The 9,899-nt window shown below is 47.6% G+C and overlaps 2 long non-coding RNA genes across 6 annotated transcripts in view; one reads left to right on the forward strand and one right to left on the reverse strand.

Moving 5' to 3' along the window:
* The window catches only part of LOC308187508, a 233,129-nt gene that overhangs the window by 169,728 nt on the left and 53,502 nt on the right, over nucleotides 1-9,899 (reverse strand). The window lies entirely within an intron of this gene.
* Nucleotides 1-9,899, forward strand: part of LOC308187505 — a 207,379-nt gene that overhangs the window by 165,524 nt on the left and 31,956 nt on the right. Inside the window, exon 3 of one of the 5 annotated variants that reach the window (XR_013944740.1) lies at nucleotides 1,893-2,298. The exons of 2 other annotated variants lie outside the window; for them this stretch is intronic. This is a non-coding gene — a long non-coding RNA (uncharacterized lncRNA). Of the gene's footprint in view, nucleotides 1-1,892; nucleotides 2,299-4,692; nucleotides 5,965-9,899 lie in introns of those variants that run through there. 2 more of the 5 variants (XR_013944742.1, XR_013944743.1) reach the window with 2 other exon arrangements.

The following is a 9,899-nucleotide window of genomic DNA, read 5'->3' on the forward strand; positions in this document are numbered from 1 at the left end:
ACTAAGGTTGAGATAAAGATTCGTTTGCGTTGTAGGGGTTCTTGTTGCAGGTGGTTTTGGCTTGCTATGATTATGAGTGGGAGTAGTCAGCAGGATAGTACTAGGAGGGGGGATGAGATTTGGTCAATTCCTGTTCAGTTGGATAAAAATTTGTAGGGGTAGTAGGTTGGGATTAATCACTGTAGGCTTAGGGCAGCGATTAGGAGGCTGTATAAGGTGGTGTTAGTCCATAGAAATTTTGGTGGAGACAGCAGGGCTGTTGGAAGAAGTATGATTGTGGGTAGGATGATTTTTAGCATTGCAGGAGGTTTAGGTTGTGTAGATGGTCAGAGCCATGTGTGCGGGTGGAGGCTACTAGGATGGCCAGGCCCGCCTCACACGCTGAGAAGGTTAGCATGAGAATTGGTACCATGGTGAATGAGGAGACTTGGTTTTCGATGGATCATATTGATAGGCCTACGAATATCGATAATATTATGCTTTCAAGGCATAGTAGGGCGGATACTAGGTGGGTTCGGTGGAAGGCTAGCCCTAGTCCGCTGAAAATGAAGGCTGAGTAGAAGCTTAAATGTAGGGGCGACATAAGAAAGTTACAGGGTTGGCTGTAATCTGCTGGGTCGAAACCAGCTATCTTTTTGGTTAGACTAACTTTCTGTTATTCTGCTCATTCTAGGCCCCCTTGAATTCACTCGTAGGCCAGTCCGAGTGTTAGGAGAAGGAGGATCACTACAGTTCAGGTGAGGGTCATTAGGGGGGATTGGAGTTGGACGGCTCATGGCAGGGGGAGTAGGAGGGCGATTTCTAGGTCGAATAGGACGAACAGGATGGCTACTGAGGAAGAATCGGACTGAGAATGGTAATCGAGCAGATCCAAGTGGGTCGAATCCACATTCGTACGGTGAGAGTTTCTCTGAGTCGGGGTTTATTTGGGCGAGTCAGAAGTTTAATGCGGTTAGGGCGGCGCTTAGGATTGATGATAGGGCGAATATGAACATGAGTGCGTTCATTGCTCTCCTCTGGGTTTATACCAGATTCTAGAGATTGGAAGTCAATTGTAATTAATATACTAGAAGAGCAAGATCCTCATCAGTAGATGGTTATGTAGAGGAATAGTCAGATGACGTCTACGAAGTGTCAGTATCAGGCTGCTGCCTCGAATCCGAAGTGGTGGTCTGATGTAAAGTGGAACTTGATCAGTCGGAAGAGGCAGACGGTCAGGAAGGAGGATCCGATGATTACGTGGAGTCCGTGGAATCCAGTGGCAACGAAGAAGGTAGATCCGTAGACGCTATCGGCGATTGAGAATGGGGCTTCGTGGTATTCTATTGCTTGTAGGGCTGTGAAGTAGAATCCCAAGAGGATCGTTAGGGTTAGGGCGTGGATGGCGTGTTTTCGGTTTCCTTCTGTGATGCTGTGATGGGCTCACGTTACGGTAACGCCTGAGGCTAGTAGGATGGCTGTGTTTAGTAGGGGGACTTCTATCGGGTTGAGTGGTTTAATTCCTGTTGGGGGTCATTGGCCTCCTAGTTCTGGGGTTGGGGCCAGGCTCGAGTGGAAGAACGCTCAGAAGAACCCTAAGAAGAAGAATGCTTCGGATGTGATGAAAAGGATTATGCCGTATCGTAGGCCTTTTTGGACTGTGGGAGTGTGATGGCCTTGGAAGGTGCTTTCTCGTACAATGTCTCGTCATCATTGGAGTATTACTAGGAGTATTGAGATGAGGCCTAGGGTTAGTAGTATGGATGAGTTGTAGTGGAATCACATGATTAATCCTGAGGTTGTGAGTAGGGCGGCGGCTGCCCCGAAGATTGGTCAAGGGCTTGGGTCAACTATGTGGTATGAGTGTGCTTGGTGTGCCATTAGATGTTTTCTTGTAAGTATAGGCTTAGAAGGAGCACGAAGACGTAGGCCTGGATTATGGCTACTGCTACTTCTAGGATGGTTAGGAGTAGTAGGATGATTATTGTTAGGATGGATACTGCAGGAAGGGTGGGTATTAATGCAATGGAGGCTGTAGAGATGAGTTAGATGAGTAAGTGTCCTGCTGTAAGGTTGGCTGTAAGGCGGACTCCGAGGGCTAGGGGGCGGATTAGTAGGCTGGTTGTTTCGATCAGGATTAGTGCGGGGATTAGGGGTGTAGGGGTACCTTCGGGTAATAGGTGGGCTAAAGAGGCTGATGGTTGGTTTCGTAGGCCTGTTAGTAGTGTGGCGAGCCATAGTGGGAAGGCTAGGGCTATGTTCATAGATAGTTGGGTGGTTGGGGTGAATGTATATGGAAGGAGGCCTAAAAGGTTGATTGTAAGAAGTATGATTATTAGGGATGTAAATATTATGGCTCATTTGTGGCCATTTTTGTCGAGTGGGACTATTAGTTGTTTTGTGATTAGGTGAAGGAGTCATGTTTGGATAGTAGAAAGGCGGTTGTTGATTCATCGGTTGTTTGGGGACGGGAATAGTAGGGCTGGGAAGAGTAGGGATAGTAGGATTAAGGGGATGCCAAATAGATTGGGGCTGGAAAATTGGTCAAAGAAGCTTAGGTTCATGGTCAGGATTATGGTGTGGGTTTGGTAGTGAGGGAGGTCTTATTTGATGGGGGGTTGGTTGTGGTGAAGGCTAGTAGTTTTGGTTGGATGAGGAGTGCTAGGGTTAATCAGGTTATAATTATGATTGAAAATCATGGTGCGGGGTTAAGCTGTGGCATATCATTAAGGAGGGGGAAGTCCCTCTTTGGCTAGCTTAAAAGGCTAGTGCTGTTGCATAGCTTCTTAATGATTAGGATGATGATAGAAGGGACGATCAGGCCTCGAAATGTGGGAGTGGGGTTGATTCTACTACAATGGGTATGTAGCTGTGATTAGCCCCGCAAATTTCTGAGCATTGTCCGTAAAAAATCCCAGGCCGGGTGGTAATGAATGAAGTTTGGTTTAGTCGGCCTGGGATTGCGTCTGTTTTAACTCCGAGCGTTGGGACTGCTCAGGAGTGGAGTACGTCTCCTGCAGTAATGATCACGCGGATGGGGGATTCTATTGGGATAACTACGCGGTGGTCAACTTCTAGCAGTCGGAAGTGGCCGTTGGGTAAGTCTGGGGTGGGCACTATGTAGGAGTCGAATGATAGGTCTTTGAAGTCTGTGTATTCGTAGCTTCAGTATCATTGGTGGTCGATGGCTTTTAGGGTGAGGTCTGGTTCATCGATTTTGTCCATTATGTAGAGGATTTGTAGGGATGGGAGGGCGAGGAGTACCAGGACGATAGCAGGTAGGATTGTCCAGATCAGCTCTACTTCTTGGGCGTCTACAGCATTGGACGAGAGTTTTTCTGTTAGTATGTGGGCTAAAAGGTAGAGAACTAGGCTGCAGATAGCTAGGGCAACGATTAGGGCGTGGTCGTGGAATTCAACGAGTTCTTCTATGATGGGTGATGAGGCGTCTTGGAATCCTAGTTGGGAGTGGTTGGCCACATGAGATGTACAGGATTTTTACCTGTGATTTAGTCTTGACAAGGCTATGTAATTGGTTTACTAACGTCTCATAAGAAAGAAGCATGAGCGGTGAATGCAGTTGGCTTGAAACCAGCATGTGAGGGTTCGATTCCTTCCTTTCTTGTACTTGGACGAAGGCCGGTTCCTCGAAAGTATGGTATGGGGGAGGGCAGCCGTGGATTCATTCAACGTTTGTGGTAGTTAGTTCTGGTTGTAGGACTTTTCGTTTGGCCGAAAAGGCTTCTCAGATGATGAATATTAGTATGATTACGGCTACTATTGAGATTAGGGAGCCGATGGAGGAAATGGTGTTTCATAGTGTGTAGGCGTCGGGATAGTCCGAGTATCGTCGGGGTATTCCTGCTAGGCCTAGGAAGTGCTGGGGGAAGAACGTTAGGTTTACTCCTGTAAATATTACCCCGAAGTGGGCTTTTGCTCATGTTTGGTGTAGGGTAAACCCAGTGAGTAGTGGGAATCAGTGAGTAAATCCTGCTAGAATGGCAAAGACGGCGCCTATGGATAGGACGTAGTGGAAGTGGGCAACTACGTAGTACGTGTCGTGCAGGGCGATGTCTAGGGAAGAGTTTGCAAGAACGATTCCTGTTAATCCTCCGATGGTAAATAGGAAGATAAATCCTAGAGCTCATAGTATTGGGGGGGTCTCATTTGATTGTTCCTCCGTGCAGGGTGGCTAGTCAGCTAAATACTTTGATTCCGGTAGGGATGGCAATGATTATAGTGGCTGATGTAAAGTAGGCTTGGGTATCAACGTCTATTCCTACTGTAAACATGTGGTGAGCTCAGACGATGAATCCTAGGAAGCCGATGGATAGTATGGCTCAGACTATTCCCATGTAGCCGAAGGGCTCCTTTTTGCCTGAGTAGTACGTGACTACGTGTGAGATGATTCCGAACCCCGGTAGGATCAGAATATAGACTTCTGGGTGTCCGAAGAATCAGAATAGGTGTTGGTACAGGATTGGGTCTCCTCCTCCAGCGGGGTCGAAGAATGTGGTGTTTAGGTTTCGATCAGTTAGTAATATTGTAATACCGGCGGCGAGTACGGGGAGTGATAGAAGGAGTAGGATGGCGGTAATTAGTACGGATCAGACAAATAGTGGGGTTTGGTATTGTGAGAGTGCGGGGGGTTTTATGTTGATGGCTGTGGTGATAAAGTTGATGGCCCCAAGGATGGAGGAGATACCGGCTAAGTGGAGTGAGAAGATAGCCAGGTCTACTGAAGCTCCGGCGTGGGCAAGGTCACCTGCTAGGGGAGGGTAGACAGTTCAGCCTGTGCCGGCGCCAGCTTCTACAGTGGATGAGGCTAGTAGGAGGAGGAATGATGGGGGGAGGAGTCAAAAGCTTATGTTGTTTATTCGCGGGAATGCTATGTCGGGGGCACCGATTATGAGGGGGACTAATCAGTTGCCGAATCCTCCGATCATGATGGGTATGACTATAAAGAAGCTTATTACAAAGGCGTGAGCGGTAACGATTACATTGTAAATTTGGTCGTCGCCTAGGAGAGTTCCTGGTTGTCCTAGTTCTGCGCGGATTAATAGGCTGAGTGCGGTGCCGACTATTCCTGCTCATGCCCCGAAGATGAGGTACAGGGTGCCAATATCCTTATGGTTAGTGGAAAATAGTCATCGGTTGATGAAGGTGACGGGTAAGATGGCTGAGTGTTGAAGCGTTAGGCTGTAGTCCTTTTTACAGAGGTTTAATTCCTCTTCTTATCGGCTCTGTAGTGAAATTCATGTTGAGTTGCAAGCTCATCGATGCGCACTAGGGTGCGTCAGGGTCTTTGTAGGCAGAAGCCAATTGGTTTAGGCATTTAGCTGTTAACTAGAGTTTTGTGGGATCGAAGCCCATCTGTCTAGGGAGGCTTTAGCTTAATTAAAGCGTCTGACTTGCATTCAGAAGATACAGGTTAATATTCTGTAAGTCTTAATGTGCAGAAACTAAGAGGGTTTAACTCTTATTTAAGGCTTTGAAGGCCTTCGGTTTGGGGTGTTATCCTAAGTTTCTAGACAATGGCATGTATTATTGGGGACAGGGGAAGTAAGAGGATTGATAGTGAGGCAAGGACCGCAGTAGGTGTGCTTGGGGCTTTGCTAGTGTATCATTGTTTTATGTGGTTAGAGGAGTTGGGGGGAAGGGTAATTGTTGAGTGGTATGCGAGGCGTAGGTAGAAGAAGAGGCTGAGCAGTGATAGCATGGCAATTGCCATGGCTGCTGGTGTTATTTCCTGTTTAGTTAGTTCTTGGATGATAAGTCACTTTGGTATAAAGCCTGTTAATGGGGGGAGGCCTGCTAGGGATAAAAGTACTAGTATTAGGGTGGCGTTTAGCACTGGGGTTTTTGTTCATGAGGTTGTGATCATGGATAGGTTAAGGGCTTTGATTTTGTTAAGGGCTAGGAATACGGCTGATGTTATGATTGTGTATAGGTAGAAGGTAAGTAAGGCCAATTTGGGGCTGTAAACTAGGATGATGGCGATTCAGCCTAAGTGGGAGATGGACGAGAAGGCTAGGATTTTGCGTGTTTGTGTTTGGTTCAGTCCTATTCAGCCTCCTAGTGCTGTTGAGGCTAGGGCCATGGCGGTGAGTAGAGCTGGGTCGAGGGATTTGGATGTTAGTAGGAGCAGGGTTAGTGGGGGGAATTTTATGAGGGTCGAGAGTAGCAGGGCTGTTATTAGTGGCGATCCTTGTAGTACTTCTGGGAATCAGAAGTGAAATGGCACTAGGCCCAGTTTAATAGCGATTGCTGCTGTCAGTAGTAGACAGGAGGTTGGGTGGTTTATTTGTGTGATGTCTCATTGGCCGGTGACTCAGGCATTGGTTATGCTAGAGAATAGGACCAGGGCGGAAGCAGCTGCTTGGGTTAGGAAGTATTTCGTTGCGGCTTCTACTGCTCGTGGGTGGTGGGATTTGGCAATTAGGGGAATGATGGCTAGTGCGTTGATCTCCAGTCCTGTCCAGGCCAGAACTCAGTGGTTGCTGGAAATTGTGATTGTGGTGCCCAAGATGAGGCTGAAGGTTATGATTGGGGTCGCGTAAGGGTTCATTAGTAGAGGAGGGGGTTAAACCATCATTTTCGGGGTATGGGCCCGATAGCTTGATTAGCTGACTCTACTAGAAAATAATATAAGGGAAGTATGGAGAATTTTGATTTCTCTTGTGTGGGTTCAATTCCTACTTTTCTAAGGTCAACAGGAAATGAGAGGGCTGTTATACCTCTATGTTCACTTTATCATAGTGACCCTTTGTAGTTCAGGCACATTTCCTTATGTAAGGAGGTAGGCCTGCATAGCAGATAGGTATGCTGATGTGTCAGAGGCACAGAGCTAGTGTGAGGGGTAGGAAGTTTTTTCATAGTAGGTGCATTAGTTGGTCATATCGGAATCGTGGGTATGAAGCTCGGACCCATAAGAAACCAGAAGATAGTAGGAGGACTTTTGTGGCTAGGATGACGGGGAATAGTTCTGTGGGTGGCCCTAGGGCGCTTGGGTTTAGGAATATGATGGCTGTAAGTGTATTTATTAGCATAATGTTCGCATATTCAGCTAGGAAGAATAAGGCGAAGGGTCCTGCGGCGTATTCAACGTTAAACCCTGAGACTAGCTCAGATTCACCCTCTGTGAGATCAAAAGGAGCTCGGTTTGTCTCTGCTAGGGTGGATACGTATCATATTATTGCTAGGGGTCATGAGGAGAAAATGAAGTATAGAGGCTCCTGTGCGATGGCAAAGGAGCTGAGTGTGTAGCTTCCGCTTAGTATGATTATTGATAGCAGGATTATGGCCAGTGTCACTTCGTATGAAATGGTCTGTGCTACTGCCCGTAGGGCTCCGATTAGTGCGTATTTTGAGTTCGAGGCTCAGCCTGATCATAGGACTGAGTAGACGGCTAGGCTTGACATGGCTATTAGGAAGAGAACTCCGAGGTTTAGATCTGCTAGGGGAAATGGGAGTGGTAGTGGTGCTCAAGTGGTGAGGGCTAGGACAAGGGCTAGTATTGGTATCAGAATGAATAGAAGTGGGGAAGAGGTAGAGGGTCGGATGGGCTCTTTGGTAAATAGTTTCAGTCCGTCCGCAAATGGTTGAAGTAGGCCAAAAGGCCCGACAACGTTAGGGCCTTTGCGGGATTGTATGTAGCTTAGGATTTTCCGTTCTACTAGGGTTAGGAAGGCTACGGCAATCAGGATTGGGATGATGTATAGGAGGGATATAACGAGGCAGCTTAGTGTTGTTATTTGAATCATGGGTGAAGCTAGGGAGAGGATTTGAACCTCTGGGGAAAGGGCTTAAGCCTTCTGCACTTGCCGGGCTCTGCCACTCTAGCTGGTCCTTTTCTAGGATTGAAAGTGGTGGGGGAAGGCCCTCTTCACGGTTTAGTTGGTTTCACTGCTTAGAGGGGGGGGGCGTGCTTGTGGTATTGGCCCCACTTTCCCGGTCCTTTCGTACTGGGGAGAGTGTGTCATAGATAGAAACCGACCTGGATTGCTCCGGTCTGAACTCAGATCACGTAGGACTGTTAATCGTTGAACAAACGAACCCTTAATAGCGGCTGCACCATTAGGATGTCCTGATCCAACATCGAGGTCGTAAACCCCCCTGTCGATATGGGCTCTTGAGGGGGATTGCGCTGTTATCCCTGGGGTAGCTTGGTCCATTAATCAATTATATTGGGTCTGGTCACTGTTAGCACTTTGAGGGGTAGCTCTAGGTAAAGAGGTATGGTCTTGTTTTTGGAGGATTTGTTCTCCTCCAAGGTCGCCCCAACCGAAAAATATCGACCAGGCTCTGCGATGGTAGTGGCCCCAGTGGGGTTGATTGAGGATTCGCGGTGGTCGTTGATTTTTAAGTTCCACAGGGTCTTCTCGTCTTATGTTCACATCCCCGCTTTTGCACGGGGAGATCAATTTCACTGATTATCTGTGAGAGACAGTTAAGACCTCGTTTAGCCATTCATACAAGTCTCGATTTATGGGACAATTGATTGCGCTATCTTTGCACGGTTAGGATACCGCGGCCGTTAAACCTAAGTCACCGGGCAGGCATCACCTTCAATACTTGTTTAATTTGCTGAAGGCTATGTTTTTGGTAAACAGTCGGGCCTTATTAATTTGCCGAGTTCCTTTCACAGATTTTAATCGCTCTTATAGGCGCTCCTGAGTCGGGTTAACAGGGTTAGTTAATACGTGGTCTTGTAGGGGTTTTTGTATCTGTCTAGGTCTGTTAATAATGTTTCTATGTAAGCTTGCGCCGTTAGAGGGGTGTGGCCCTGTACATGAGGGGCCTAGGATGATTCCTAGGATTGTTATGAGGATGGCAGCGGTTTTGGTGATAAGGGGTATGGTTATTGGGGGGGTTTTGGTTGGTGTGATGAAAGAGGTAATGATTATTCCTGCTGTAATGCTGCCTAGGGCGAGTCGGGTTAGGGGGGCGGTGATTAGTGGGTTGTTTTCGTTTATTGATACTATTGGGGGGATTCGGGTTTGTCCAGCTTGGACTAGGATGGTTATGCGGATGCTGTAGGTTGCGGTGAATGCTGTGGCTATAAGGGTTAGGAGTAGGGCTCAAGTATTTAGTTATGATGTGTTTAAGCTTTCGATGATGAGGTCTTTTGAGTAGAATCCGGCTAGGAATGGGGTTCCTATCAGCGCCAGGTTTCCGATGGTTAGGCAGGAAGTAGTGACTGGGAGTATTTTCTGTAGGCCTCCTATCTTTCGGATATCTTGTTCTCCGTTTAGGTTGTGGATGATAGACCCTGAGCATAGGAATAGTATGGCTTTAAAGAAGGCATGGGTTGAGATGTGTAGGAAGGCTAGTTGTGGGAGGTTTAGTCCGATAGTGACTATTATTAGTCCTAGTTGGCTGGATGTTGAGAAAGCAATGATTTTTTTGATGTCATTTTGGGTTAGGGCGCATGTGGCAGCGAATAGGGTTGATAGAGCACCTAGGCATAGGCAGGCAGTTAGGGCTGTCTGGTTGGTGGCTAGCAGGGGGTGCATGCGGATGAGCAGGAAGATTCCGGCTACTACTATGGTACTGGAGTGCGGTAGGGCTGATACTGGGGTGGGGCCTTCTATTGCTGCGGGCAGTCATGGGTGGAGTCCAAATTGGGCGGATTTTCCTGCGGCTGCGAGGATTAATCCTATGAGGGGGAGGATTGGGGTTTGGTGGGGGTGTACGGCTTGTTGGATCTCTCAGGTGTTGAATGTTGAAGCTAGTCATGCTATGCTCAGGATCAGTCCGATGTCTCCGATTCGGTTGTAGATTACGGCTCGTAGGGCGGCGGTGTTGGCATCTGCTCGGCCTTGTCATCAGCCGATGAGAAGGAAGGACATGATTCGTACTCCTTCCCAGCCTACGAATAGGAGGAATATGTTGTTTGCGGTTGTTAGGAGGAGTATGGC

Source organism: Anser brachyrhynchus (assembly GCF_964034855.1).
Source record: "Anser brachyrhynchus genome assembly, chromosome: 1".
NCBI classification, from domain to species: Eukaryota; Metazoa; Chordata; class Aves; order Anseriformes; family Anatidae; genus Anser; species Anser brachyrhynchus.